This window comes from Sorex araneus, chromosome 6 (genome assembly GCF_027595985.1).
Source record: "Sorex araneus isolate mSorAra2 chromosome 6, mSorAra2.pri, whole genome shotgun sequence".
In the NCBI taxonomy this organism is placed as follows: Eukaryota; Metazoa; Chordata; class Mammalia; order Eulipotyphla; family Soricidae; genus Sorex; species Sorex araneus.
This window is the reverse complement of record NC_073307.1, coordinates 71,306,281-71,320,851: the sequence shown is the minus strand read 5'-3', so window position 1 is coordinate 71,320,851 and position 14,571 is coordinate 71,306,281. Positions and strand designations below refer to the sequence as shown.

At 41.8% G+C, this 14,571-nt stretch overlaps 1 protein-coding gene across 7 annotated transcripts in view; it reads left to right on the top strand.

Moving 5' to 3' along the window:
* CNTN1 (contactin 1) overlaps positions 1–14,571 on the top strand; it is a 336,636-nt gene that overhangs the window by 125,636 nt on the left and 196,429 nt on the right. The window lies entirely within an intron of this gene.

Here is a 14,571-nt window from a genome sequence, read left to right as displayed (position 1 = left end):
AATACGCCAGGGGTAGGTTACCAGGCTCTGCCGTGCGGGCCGGATACTCTCGGTAGCTTGCTGGGCTCTCCAAGAGGGATGGAGGAATCGAACCGGGTCAGCTGTGTGCAAGGCAAACGCCCTACCCACTGTGCTCTCGCTCCAGTCCCTAAATATGATATAAAAACTTAATTTTTGATTTTATAACACTTATTAAATTAACATCACCTTCAGAAACTTTGCTATATAGAAAGTATATATTTTCCTATGAATTAATGAATTTCAATTTTAGAATTGAATAATATTGAATCTTATTGTAAGGGAAATCATATTTCTTTAATTTTTAATGTTTAAGATTACTGGGAAATATTTATAAATATTAAGTAAATATGAATCAAAAATTTTCATACTATTAAAATTTTTTACTAGATAATTATAGGTATACACTTACAATAGCGTTAGCAGAAACTTTATTTTTCTTATTTGCATGTATTACTATTCAAGAAACCCATTGTTTAGTTTATATTTGTCACTTGTGTTTAATTAAATTCTTAATTCGTTTTGCTCTTTTGGCACATAATCACACTATATTCAAATAACAACCTAGCCTCCGTTTTTCTAATTGCTTAACAATTTGATTTTCACTTCATTTTGAACTTTGTTTCGCCAGATTTTAAGAGTACTGCTAAATTCGCGTCCTTAAATATTCAGTGGGGTTTTTACTTTCAAATGCTTTGAAAAGATTTGGGATAAATAAACAACTCAGCCATTGTGGGGGAAAAGAGCTGTGGGGAAACTGACCTGGTCTCTTTTCTGCCTTCCGGCGGGGAGCCAGAGCCGCCTTGGCAGTTGCCATGACGAAACGGTCCCCAGCCTGGAAACATTAAGGGGAGGCGTTATCCGTGTGCCCAGTTCTGCATCTTCCTTCCTCCCTCCTGACCTTCCTCAGAGCTGCTCCCAATTGCGCTTTGTGCTGCTCTCACTCTGCTGGTGCCCATGTCCTCCCCGCAGGTCCTGGGGCGGGTAAGGCACCAGGGGCGCCCGCTGCAGCTGCTTCCTCTTGCTCGCGTCATCTCTGTTCCTCTGGTTCCACTGATGACCTGGCGTCATCTCTGTTCCTCTGGTTCCACTGCCCTACCAATGTTCCTTATTGCTGCTCTAAGTAAGCAACACTCAATCTATGTTTCTAGCCACTGACCGCCAAGTGTTTTCTGTAAAAATCAAATTCCGTGCTCTCGGGGAGCTGCGAAATGCCCCACCGCAGGCTGCAAAGCCCCTCGCTAGTGCAGGGATGACTCTGCATCCTGCGTGAAAGGGCGTTTGCAAGGTGTTTGCAGCTCTCCCGCGGCTCGCTCTCGCCGCCCCCGTTCGGTGCTCTCCAGCCACTTCTCCACCCGGGACAGCTGCTGCCTTGGACGGATGAAGGAAGAACTAGGGCCAAGCTGGTTGCTGATTAGTTGCTGTTTATTCAGTCTCTCACAGCTCTCTCCAACACCCCCCTCCCCCGGCTCTCTGCGATTCTGTTTTCCTGCTGTGTGTCTCCTCTCTCTCTCTCTCTCTCTCTCTCTCTCTCTCTCTCTCTCTCTCTCTCTCTCTCTCTCTCTCTCTCTCTCTCTCTCTCTCTCTCTGCTGTCTCTGTAACCGCCTCTCCTTCAAACCATCAATCAATCCATTTCTCCCTACAATCCCCCTCTCAACAATCCCCCGCCCCCATGCTCCCTGCAGCTGCTCTTTTTATCCTCTCACCAGGCTTCCCCACAGGAAGCAGGATCAAAAAAGTTTCTCCAGACTTCTCGACCACCTGCAGCCCATGAGGGCAAAGCAGCCTTTAGGTGTGTTTCTCCTCTCCTTAGACCTGAAACTTGATTATCATCTTTAATTATTCTAATATTTACCATTTCTGTATGGACACAGTAATAGACACTTTTAGGTATATAGGGTGACTCTCCTGGCGACATTGTACCGCTCAGACTACAGTGCTCAGGTCAGATCAATCATTCCTAACCCCAGCAGGGTCCAAATCTAATTAGTGCTTTTGGTTCATGACAGAATTTGTCCACAACCAAGCTCTTAACTTATAGTTAAGCTTTAGGGCACTTTAGCCAGGCCCATTTCGATGCCAGTGTAGCTCATAACTCACCCCTTACCCTGGCTCCATCCAGTCTCTCGTCGGGACCCTGTTTTTGGGGATCTAGGAAGTAAGGGCAATTGAGGCTTAAGTGGAGAGAGCGAGGTCCAGGAGGTAATATTATCTGGAGCCAATAAACTCCCAAGCCACAGGCTTGTCTTTCTAACTGCCTTCCTGTATCCATACAGAAAGCAACTGCTCTGAAATAACTAACCATGCAAAGGACATTAAGGAAAAGAGAAAGACAATATTTACAAGCCAGAGTCTGATCAGGAGACAAAGGTAATTGAGTGGTTGAGGGACAATCGACACACACAAGCTTCCAGAGGCCAGGAAGGAAGGGCCAACCAACCGTTATCCTACAGGTTTCCTTGGAATTGTATCGTTCAAATCTCTCATAGATCTGGAGTTGCACTATTACAGCTATGGACCTTTTTTCACAGATTATTAAATCTAGTCCCATGTAACACTATCAATCTGTCAGATACTATTCATGTATCTCCATTATTTAGGGAAGATGCTGCTTATTTTACACTAGATTATAACAAAATATTAATGACCACAAAAGTTTTTAAATTATGTAATTTGTGGCCAGAAGATAACAGGCTGCGATAAAATGATTTGCATGCACAATGCCTGGCCTCAATCCCTGGCTCTGTGGGAATGACGCCAGAGTACTGAAATGGGCACATCCCCTGAGCAAACACTCACAAGTAGGCACAAGAACCAACAAACAAAAGCACATGTCCTGGTGAAACAGTGCCGTGGTTTGGGTGTGTGCACAGCAGATTCCCAGGATGCATCCTGGACTCATGCACTGAACTGCTGGAGCAATTGGGTGAAAATTGCCCTCGTGACCCCTGGAACTCTTGAGCAGTGCTTAAAAGCCCTCACCCCCATTTTGAATCCTAATTTATGATGCTGAATTTTGTATGTGTGTGTGTGTGCATGTGTGTGTGTGTGTGTGTGTGTGTGTGTGGTGGTGGTGTGCATGCGCGTATGTGCCCTCTGTGGGCACTCTGAGCAATCCTCTTGGGCTGCCCCCAGCTTCCCAGGTCGCGGATTAATCTTGGGCCTCCTCCTGCATGCAAAGTACGAGTTCCACCACTTTGGTCCTGCGTGTATGTTTTTCAAGTAGCTGTATTCTCAAAAATTAGCTAATAATTTTTCATAGAAGTTAACCTACATATTTTCCTTTCCTTTGCTCTTACAAGAAACTAGTGGCATTCACAGCCATCCTTGGTTTTGGCATATTAGGTGTGGTCTTTTATACTTCGGTTTTGGAGATTGTGAACATTTTGTTTGCAGTACTCAGGTGATCACATGGTCGATTGCTGGGCTCACATACCTAGTTGTGATGCTCGCTGGGGAATGAGCACTTTTAATTACAGTGCTTTCATTCGTTCATTCTTCAATGTGATTTGACAGATACCAAGGTTTTTAGTTCTGTGAGAATCACAAAGCGCAGCATGTTTGACATGCCTAACATCATACAGGTTTCATGCTTATAAGTAAATTATTACTGAATTATCATTAAGCCTGAAAAAATTTTTTAAAAAGTTTTTAGTTTTTTATGATAGAGGCCCTGAGTTTGATCCAGATCACCACATGGTCTCTGAACAGTTCTGTCGAGCTCATGAGCACTGCTAGCCCAAGCACTCTATTGCTAGCTGAAACATGGGATTGCCAGACCCACACACCTAGGGGAGCACTGTTAGGGTGGTTCTCATTTAAAAAGAAAGAAAGAAAAACTATAGATGCATTGGCTTAAATTTTAAAAGATAATATTTTTATGATTTAAAAGATCATATTTATTGACATAACTCAAATAGTTATATCTATAATCAAAGATTTCTTACCTTGCCTTCTGAATTACAAATTGGAGTGTGATTTGCAGTCTTGTGCTTATGTGTTCTTGATTTTTGATTAGGATTTTAATGAAAATATGGTTAACAAATAAAAGATAATAAAGTTGGGTTTCTTTGGCTTTTCTGTTTACTTTTTTTAAGTTGGTGATTGATTTTTTGTCACATTACTGTTGCTCACAGAAGAAAGGCAGGAAAGGTATTTTCTCAATAGAATTTTATTAAGTACGGAAGGTAGCTGGATTTTCTTAGAATTTGATTAGTGCCTAATAAATTGGGTAGCTCTTCACAAATAAAACTAGATTGGACAATGTGAGGGATCCAGCAGAGAGAAAGGAGCACATTCCTTGTTTCAGTATCTAGAAAAATAACATGCTGAAGAGGAGCATAAATGTGGGCCAAATAATAAGCTCATTTCTGTGACTTTTTTTAGTTCAGCTTCTAATATCATACTAGTGGTTGTGAGGGCCTGAACCAGCAGATGTTTGCTTCATGGGACCAGTCAATCAAACTTCTTCAAAGTATTTTGAATGTGGCTGTAAATCCTTCAGTGGGGCTGGAGTGATAGCACAGTAGGTAGGGCAATCGCCTTGCACACAGCCAACCCGGGTTCCAATCCCAGCATCCCATATGATCCTTTGAGCACTGTCAGGAATGATTCCTGAGTGCAAAGCCAGGAGTAACCCCTGTGAAATGCTGGGTATGACCAAAAAAAAATTCCTTCAGTATATTCTTTGTAAGGTTACAAATACGCTCTTCAGAAATGCACTATGTATCTGCCCATTTGCTGTATTTCTCCTAATAGTTTGAAAAACTATTAGGAGAAAGTTTTTCTCAAAAAGTTGATAGAAATAGAATTTCTGCCTCTTATTAATTGGATTTTGGGTCAGAATAGTAAGAAAAAAGCAAAGAAAATTGTGTATTTTAAAATAAAACAAATCAGTTAACCATGGTGGAAAAGTTAGAATGTGATTGATGAAAAGGAAAGAGGCTATTGGCATATCCTTACTCTACTTTGGGGCTTTTTGTTTATATACAGGTGTACAAATATAGGTAATTATGTTTTTCTAAGTAAATGAAATATTTATAACACTCAATATTAAAATATTAGAATTCTGACTACTTTTTATATTCAGAGATTTGGAAAATGTTAATTAGGATTTCCTGTGTATTAGGCCTTATGGCCTTTTGAGTCTTTTGTGCTTTCCCTTTTAAACTTATATACAAATGAGGCATGCATTAATGAGAGTCAATGAAAATGTTTAATACTTGCCATGAAGGAAAGGCACAGGGCACTATGAAATTGCAGTGGGTAAAATTGATTTTCACTGGTATTGCGTGAACATTCATTCAGTTGGAGGCGCTGAGACAAGGAATTCAAAAGAAATTTATGTTATGGAGGGTCCAGGTTCTCTCAGACCTGTGACAAAGGTAGAGAGCCCTGAAATCTCCTTTTATTACCATCCTACAGTTCATTCTCTAAAGGGCTCAATACAGTGAGGTCATCAACAAAGGAGTTACAGGAAGAACATGCAAAGCTGAAAGCTTTTCTTCATACTGAAAACAAACAAGCGAAGTACCTAGATCTGCAGACTGACAACAAACAGGCTAAGTAGAACCAGCGATCTGTGAGAAAAGGAAGACTGACAGTTTCAGTATACCGAAATTTAGGAAATTATTTACCAAGGCAGCCAAAAGAAAAAGATGTTCAGCCTCATCCAAACCAGTCAGGACACATGAGCAATCTCGCCCATTTTCCTGGGTCCCTATGTTCCTGCCCGGGTGTGGAGCAGCTTACATGGGCTCATCCTGAAGATCTCACACTCCCCGACACACTGGTGCTTCAGAGATAGCCTTCCTATCAGAAATACACTTGGCTGCTCCCTGAAAAAGACATATCATAGGGATAAACAGGAACTAGATCAGACAGAACCTTCTAGCCCACTTTGGTAAATTTATTTAATAAGATGCAGAAAATATCTAAAAACTAAAAGATCGGAAAAGTTTAAAAGTGAACAGAAGATAAAAGAAATTTAGGATGAATTAAAAAACAAGAAACAGGAATCCCCAAGGAACAGAAAGGCAATTCTGACGAAGAATGGTTGGTAAAAACACTCATTGCTGATAACATTAAAGGTTACATATAAAAACTTTACACTATACCTGTATTGCAAACCATAATGCTCAAAGGGGGTAGGAAGGGAGGGAGAGATAGAGGTAGAGAGGGAGAGAGAGAGCGAGCGAGAGAGAGAGAGAGAGAGAGAGAGAGAGGAAGGGAGAGAGAAAGAGAGAGAGAAGGAGTGAGGAAGGGAGGGAGAGAGAGACTGAGGGAGTCAGAGAAAAGAAGGGATGGATGGAGGGAGGGAGGGAAAGAGGGAGGGAGGGAGGGGGAGGGAGAGGGAGGAGGGGGAAAGAAGAAAAGTGCCTGCCACAGAGGCAGACTGGTGGGAGGCGGGGGCAGGAGGAAAGCTGGGGACATTGGTGGTGGTAAACATATACTGGTGAAGGGACAAGTGTCAGAACATTGACGACTTAAACATTGTTATCACACACACTCCCAGCTCTGTGCCTGGAAGAGCTCTCTAGGAACCAGCTGAGTGTTTCTCTTTTTTTCTCTCTGTTGAAGCTATCCCGGTACAATTTGATGTTAATATCTAGCTGTTTAGAGCTTCCTGTTCTGGTTACAGAAAAGCTTACTGTGTCATTGACTTTGCTGCTATTCTGCCTGTAAAACAATGGTTATTTTCCCCTGTACCTTCCAAACTAGGGATAAAAGAAAATTAACACTATTGTATCTATGTTTTAAAATTATACTCATTTAAAGTATCCATTAATGTGTGATGTCATTTTATATTTTACTTATTTTGTTATAGTTTATAGTAGCATTGAATTATTTTATAGTTGCAGAGTATTAAACCAATCCCTCCACCCGTGTTTCAAGTTCCTCCACTATTGTTTTAGATCCCTTTCCTGGTTCCCCTCTCAGTTCTCAGTTTTACTGATCATGTTTTACGATTTATTCTATTGCGGACCATATGTGGTACAGGGATTTAATCCAGCATTGGTCACAGGCAATGCAAGAACCTTACACCTATACTATCTCTCCAGCACCAAAAGAGAATTCTTTAAAAATAGGAAATCTGTCATGTGTTAGTCACAGAAATATATCATTAATATTGTGATATGAATATATTTATTTTTATTATTATGTTAAACAATCTATTTAACATATGACATTTATTAACATAAGTCAGATGTGGACACATATTATTTAATTCTTATCTAAAAATAACAAAATATAGAGCAGGTGTCATTTTGGGAGTCATTTCATTAAATGTTCTGTATCTTCTGCATTTAATTTTTTTTTACTTATTTTTTAACAGGCAGGTTCTAGATCATTTATTTTGTATTGCTTGTTTTGAGTACCAGGAGATGTAGCGTGGCCATGAAAGCGGCTGCATACTCCTGCAATTCTAAAATTTTAGATAAGCTGGGTCTGGAGAAATCTCTGCAGTGAGATGCTCAGTTCCAAGATTCATTTGTGAGTCTCTGGATCATAGCCGTTAATGCACTAAATGGCAGCAGAGGCAGTTCGTGGGTGTGACGTCCAGAGCCCATTAGGGGCGGAGAGATGGGACGAAGCAGCCCATACACTATACCTTGGGGCCTGGAGTTTGCATCAGTGCTCCCGAGGTCATTGGGATCTGGAAGTTTGCAGCAGCCATGGTTCCTGGGAGGCAAATGGAGGGATGGCACTTGCTCCTGTCTGAGGCACCCTGGTGAAATTGGCCTGCTGTGAGGTCCAAACACATCTCTGCAGCGAGCTGCTCGGTTCAGAGATTAATTTGGAGTCCCTGGATCATGGCCATTGCTGCTTAAATCGCAGCCGGACGCAGTTCGTGGGCGCGACCCGCAGGGTCCATAGTGGCAGTGTGATGGGAAGAAGTGGCTCATCCCCTGTCCCTGAGGTCTGGTGTTTGCAGTCACTCGTTCCGCATACCTAGGCTTTTCATTTGGTCCTGGGATTTCTCGGTCAGTGGGGTTCCTAAGGGGCGGCTTGAGTGATGGCGCCTACTCCCTCCTGAGAACCTCCTTAACTTGGCCTGGTCTGGAGGCGTCCCTGGAGCGAGCTGCTCGGGCCTGGGATTCACTTGTGAGTCTCTGGCTCATGTCCGTGAATGCGTTTAAATGGACGAGAGAGGTTGCACTGGGCACACATGCAGGGTACCTAGGGCGGGGAGATGGGTAGGAATGGCCCATTTCCTATTGCTTGAGGCCAAGAGTTTGCAGCCGCTGGTCCTGCGTATCTGTGCTTTTCATTCGGTTCTGGAAGTTCGCAGCCACTGGTGTTCCTAGGGGGTAGGTGGAGGGATGGCGCCTGCTTCCATCTGAGGCCCCTGGTGCTGTCGGCCTGGAGCAGGCCGGCGGCATCTCTGCAGCGAGCCGCTCGGTTCTGAGATTCACTTGAGAGTCTCTGGATCATGGCCCTTAACACGCTTAAATTGCGGCCGGAGGCAGTTTGTGGGCGTGACGTCCAGAGGCCCGTAGGAGGATGGGAAGGAGCAGCCGTCGGGGTCACTTCAGGCCTGGGCTTTGCAGTCACTGATCCTGCATCACTGCGCTTTTCACTGGGTTCTGGAAGTTCCCGGCCTCTGGGGCTCCGGCGGCAGGTGCAGAGACAGCGCCTGCTCCCGTCTGAGGCACCCCCGCGAAATCAGCCTGGCGAAGGCTGGGGGCATGTCTGCACCAAGCTGCTGGGTTCTGATTCATTTGTGAGTCTCTGGATCAGGGCTGTGAATGCACCTTTGTGGCAGCTGGGCGGCTCACGGCCGAGAATCCAGTTCACCTCGGGGGTGGGAGATGGGAAGGAGCGGCCGTATCCTAATCTTTCAAGCCTGGAGCCGGCAGCCACCGGTTCCGTGGAACTGCGCTTTTCCTGGGTTCCGAGAGTTCGCGACCCCCGGGATTCCTAGGGGGCAGGCGGAGGGAATAGGCTTGTTCCACCTGAGAAACCCCGGTGTAACCAGCCGGGCCCGGGCCCGGAGGTGTCTCTTCAGCAAACTGCTGGGTTCCGAGATTCATGTGAGTCTCTGGGTCGTGGCCATTAGCGCGCCCGTGTGGCAGCCAGAGAGTGCGGGCGTGATGCCCAGTTTACCGCAAAGACAGGTGGTAGGAGGGCGCAGCCCGCATCTCTCCGTTGAGGCCCGGAGTTGCAGTCTCTGGTTGAGCTTACCTGGACTTTCATTGGGCTCTTGAATCTTTCAGCCCAAATGGTTCCCGGTGGTGGGGGAGGGCCACCCGGCCCCTGTCGCAGCCACCTCGTGGCAGTCGGCCTGCTGTGAGTTCCAGAGGCGTCTCTGCACGGAGCTGCTTGGTTCCGAGATTCCGTTGTGAGTCTCTGGGCCACAGCCATCTCTGTGCTAAATGGCAGCTGGAGACAGTTTGTGGGCATGATGTCCTTTGTCCCGTAGCGCGGGGAGATGGGAAAAAGCGGTGAATCCCCTATCCCTTCAGGCCTGGAGTTGGCAGTCCGGTGTTCGTGGGCTTTTCACTGGGTTCTGGAAGTTTGCCGCCTCCCTGGTTCCGAGGGGGCAGGTGCAGGGCAGGCGCCTCCTGCAGCCTCAGGCACCCTGTGGAATGCGCCTGGCTCGAGGTTTGGAGACGCGTCTGCAGGGATCTGTTCCGCTCCAAGATTCATCGTGCGTCTCTGTATCACAGGCGTCGACGAGCTTAGACGGAAGCTGTTCATGGGCGTGACATGCAGGGTCCCATGTGGAGCGGGGGGAGATGGGAAGTGGCAGCCCGTTCCCTGTCCCTTGAGGCCTGGAGTTTGCAGTCACTGGTCCCACGTTCCTCGGCTTTTCATTGGGTTCTGGAAATTCGTGGCCACGGGGTTCCTAGGTCAGGTGGAGGGACGGTGCCTGCTCGTGTCTGAGGCACCCTGGTGCAATCTCTTCTGAATGTCAGAGTGGAATGATATGGATTAGTATATTAGGAATACACATGCACATTCTCTATGAGTATTGGGAATATTCCAATCCTTACACGCTTAATAGTCTAAACTTTTTAGTATGCTTAAAAATTCCCTGAAGTTTTGATTCAAATGCGCCTTGGGTATTATTCCAAAGATTTTATTAACTTTGGAGGATTATTGCAGATATAAATTTTATTAAAACTTGTTAGTTTTATTAAAAGCACGATCAAATATGGGTGATCCAGACTGTATTTTAGGCTACCTTGGCATAATGTTTTGCAAATGTGTTTTTTATTAAATATTCAAATATAGTAAGAATATATGTGTTTTAAAAATTCAAAAATATAAAATGGGTCTAGATCTCTGTTATAGGATTTTTATTTATTTATTTATTTTTAATTAGTGAATCACCGTGAGGGTACAGTTACAGATTTATACATTTTTGTGCTCATGTTTCCCTCACACAAAGTTCGAGAACTCATCCCTTCACCAGTGCCCATTCTCCACCACCTGTAAACCCAGCATCCCTCCTACCCTCTCTGTTATAGGATTTTACTACTTGTGTATTACTGAGTAATCTACACGAGCCACCTATCGTAGTTAATTTCTAAAGTCTCACAAAGAGCTGGAGAGAGTTTTCAGAAGGTTAAACATTTGCTTGCATGTAGTCAGAGGTCAAATCTGGTTGCATTCCCAGTACTGCATGTGTTTCCCTGAGCATTACCAGGGATCATTCCTGAGCTTAGAGCCAGATTTATCCTATAAGCCCCATGGATGTAGCTTCTCCCTGCAAAATTAGAAAACAAAATAGAACATAAATAAAAATCTCACAGGGATTGGCAACATCAGATAACAGAGAGTCCTTACTTGTAATGAGACATATGCTTATTTGTTTAATGTCTCCCTGTTTCTGGAGCTCCTTTTTATCCTCATTCTCCTATTTGTCATCTTTGCCTGTTTATTTTCTTCTATCCTGTTCCTCTTTTAACAGATACAATAGAACAGAAGAATCATAAACTATTTTTTATTACCAAGTTCTACTAAATTTCACCTGCCATGTTTTACCTTTCGTATAGTATTTATCTCCTATTTTAAACAGTAATTCTTTGCCAATCTATGGTGATTAAACACTAAATAAAGTATGGTTTTGCCCTTACATAATAAACTGTTCATTATTAATGCTATAGAAAAATAGTTGAGTTTCAAATATTTCATGACAAAATATTTCTTTTTTACTCATATTCACTGACTAGATCAGCAAGTTTTATTTCAGTTGACCAAGAAATCACATGGATTTATTTATCCCTTATTAGTATTTCATTTTCTATTAATGTCTCAGTTTTGCAATTTCAGTGAAAATAATTTATATGATCTTAGACTATCAATTCCATTATAGGTAGTTTGAATCGGCAGGAACTTTCATGTTTTCAAAAATTTTAAGAGACGCTTGACTACATACATACAGGATTTTAAGTGTGGGTCAAATACATGTAGGAGTTGCTATGTATTCTGCCACCTAAAGATGCTGGTTTCCTGAACCTGGCAATGAATATAATTGTTTCAGTCTGTAGTCTTGTATTTTGTCATGAAACTCAATTAGATTCTGAAAAATTTCTGCTAAATATCAAATATGAAAATCAAATATAAAAACCCCACAAAACTGAATGTATGAGATCCAAAATAGAACCAAACTTAACAATGCTTCTCTGGTCTCTCTCCTCTACTGTACTGATGACTTAATGTGATAGACAGGAATGATAAAATAGCTTGGCACTATAAAATAATTGACTAGCGACAAACAGGTGTGTGAATAAGGTGTAAAAGACGCTTTCATACTGATCATCAAGAAACCCATTAAGAATGCCCTGTGCAGAGGCAGGGTGGGGTGGTGGGGGATGTAGTGGGGGTAGGGAGAGGGATACTGGGATCATTGGTGGAGGAGAATGGGCACTGGTGGAGGGTGGAGGGATGGGTAAACGATCACTGTATGACTGAAAATCAAACACGAAAGCTCATAAGTTTGTAACTGTACCTCACAGTGGTTTATTAATAAAAAAATTTAAAAAAAACATTAAATGAAATAAATTACATGCTTCCAGGGTGATTTCTGAAATAGGAAGTATTTTGGAGTGAAGGAAACATACACTATGACATAGTGCTCAGAATAGTGCAAAAAGCAACCCAATATCAAAAGGAAAATAAAATCATTTCCTTCTGATCTGAATATGCATATGGAAATTGGAGGACAAATTTTCAGCCACACTCATTAAAGTATGCATTATAATGGCACTTTAGACATTGTCACTTAAAACCACATTCTATAGAATATATATAGCAACAGTGATCCCTAACCTTTTACTCTTCTTACTTGAAAAGGAACTATTAAATAACTTTCTCAGCTGAGATATTTTTACCGTATTTTTGGTTTCCTAAATTTATTTGATCTGCTTAGCTACAATTAATGTCCTTTAGTGTAGACAGTCTAATTTCCAGTCTATAAATTTTAATGGGATTAAATGATCATATAATTCACACAAATGAAAAATTTAAGAACTTTTAAAAGTAATTACTCTTCATCTTTTATCTGTTTTCCTCATTCATATTTTCTCTCATCAATGTTTCTACTACTATTCTCAGTACAGAATTATAGCAGCAGCACTGATCCATGAAAATCATTTACATTCACAAATCGTAAGTTTATAAAAAGATAAATTAGAGGGACTGGAGTGATAGTACAGTAGGTAGGTTTGGCCTTGCACATGGCAAACCTGGGTTTTATCCCAACATTCCATAATGTCCGCTAATACCAACAATAGTTAATTCCTGAGTATAGAGCCAGGAGTAATACCTGAACACCACAGGTGTAACCCACAAAACAAAATAGAAAAAAAAGATAAATTAGAAATCCAGTGTAATTTTCACAGTAAAGTACACATGTCTTTTCTCTAAAAGTTGTAATGTGTAAAATGAAATTGTTGTTAGAAATTGTTATCTATACCAGAATAATTTTAAAAAACTTGTTTCACTAACACTTGAACAAATAATAAGATAGAGACCACAATGAAAACCATTATAACATGTACATATTTTTTAAAGTTTGTCAAAAAATATGAGCACTTTCTTGGTATATTGGTTTTTATTACTTCTGACTGAGCTTTGAAGTCAACAGACCTAGAAAAAGTTCCTTTAGTGAAAAAGAAAGTAGAGAAAGCAGACAGATAAGCTATGTAAAAACTCTGTTTCAAGAAAACCATGGTTTTGTAAAGATCAACCAGGTGATGCATGTACCAATACTTTACAAATTATGACATGTGTACTTCCCTCGCTCCCCCTTCCCTTCCCTTCCCCTTCCCTTCCCTTCCCTTCCCTTCCCTTCCCTTCCCTTCCCTTCCCTTCCCTTCCCTTCCCTTCCCTTCCCTTCCCTTCCCTTCCCTTCCCTTCCCTTCCCTTCCGTCTTCTCTCACTTTCTCTCCTGTCCCCTCCCGACCCCTCCCCTCCCCTCCCTTCCCTCCTCTTCCCTTCCTCCCCCAGTACAATTTGTTGTAGAGACTTTCCTTGTTGCATTTCACATATCTAGACCTTTTGTTGTAAATTAACTGGCCATAAATAAGATGATTTATTTCTGGGCTCTCAATTTGGTTCCATTTATCTGAGATTCTAACTTGTTCTACTTTGACACAATTTTAATTACAATAACTTAATAATAAAGATTAATTTGAAGTATAATACTACCTATCTATATTTTTTTCTTTAGAGTACTTTCATGACTTCTTGGTAGTTTCATGGTTCTATGTAAATTGTAGAAATGTTATGCGTTTAAAAAAACAATAGATTTTGAAAGCTTCCCAGTTATGTTTTGCATTAATAATTTTGTTCTTTATGTCCTTATAAGGAAGGCTCTCCAAATTTCTATAATTCACTGAATGTAGACTATATTCTTCCATGTTAACATATAAGTAGTTATGTAGTTTTTACTGAATGGGTAAATGAAAGAAGTGAAGAAGTAGAAGGAAATAGAATACGTATTTGATGGGGGAAGGATGTTTGGTGTCACACCCAAAGGTTCTCAGGTTTGCCCTCTTTTTATGTTCAGAGATCACTTCTGAAGGTGCTTGGGTACCAAATGTAGTGCTGAAATTAAAACCTGGGTTAGGTGTATGCAAGACAAAAGCCGCAATGGAAAACACAAATTTTTCTGATCTTGTTATTGCTTGGGGGTGTGCTGGGGTCACTTGGGGATGGTGTGAGGTGATGAGCAACAGTGGCTGTGCTTAGAAATTATCCTTGGCTCCGTGAACAGGGATTATTTCTGAAAGTGCATAGGAGACTTTATGTGGTCCAGGGATTGAAGCAGTGTTGCCCCCATGCAAGCCAACCACCTTATCCTCTGTCCTACAGAATATATTATTAACAAATATATTTTAGCATTTGCAAAATATTGTTTCTAGAAAAATATGCTTCAAGTCATCAATAGGTAAATTTGTCATATTTTTATGATAATATCATAACAAGATAAAACTATTAATGTTCATGAGTTCACAACCCTCATACAAATACTCATATTAAAATTATTGCCACAGACACATTGAAATGTTGCTATTTGCAGTAAAGATGCAATTAATTAT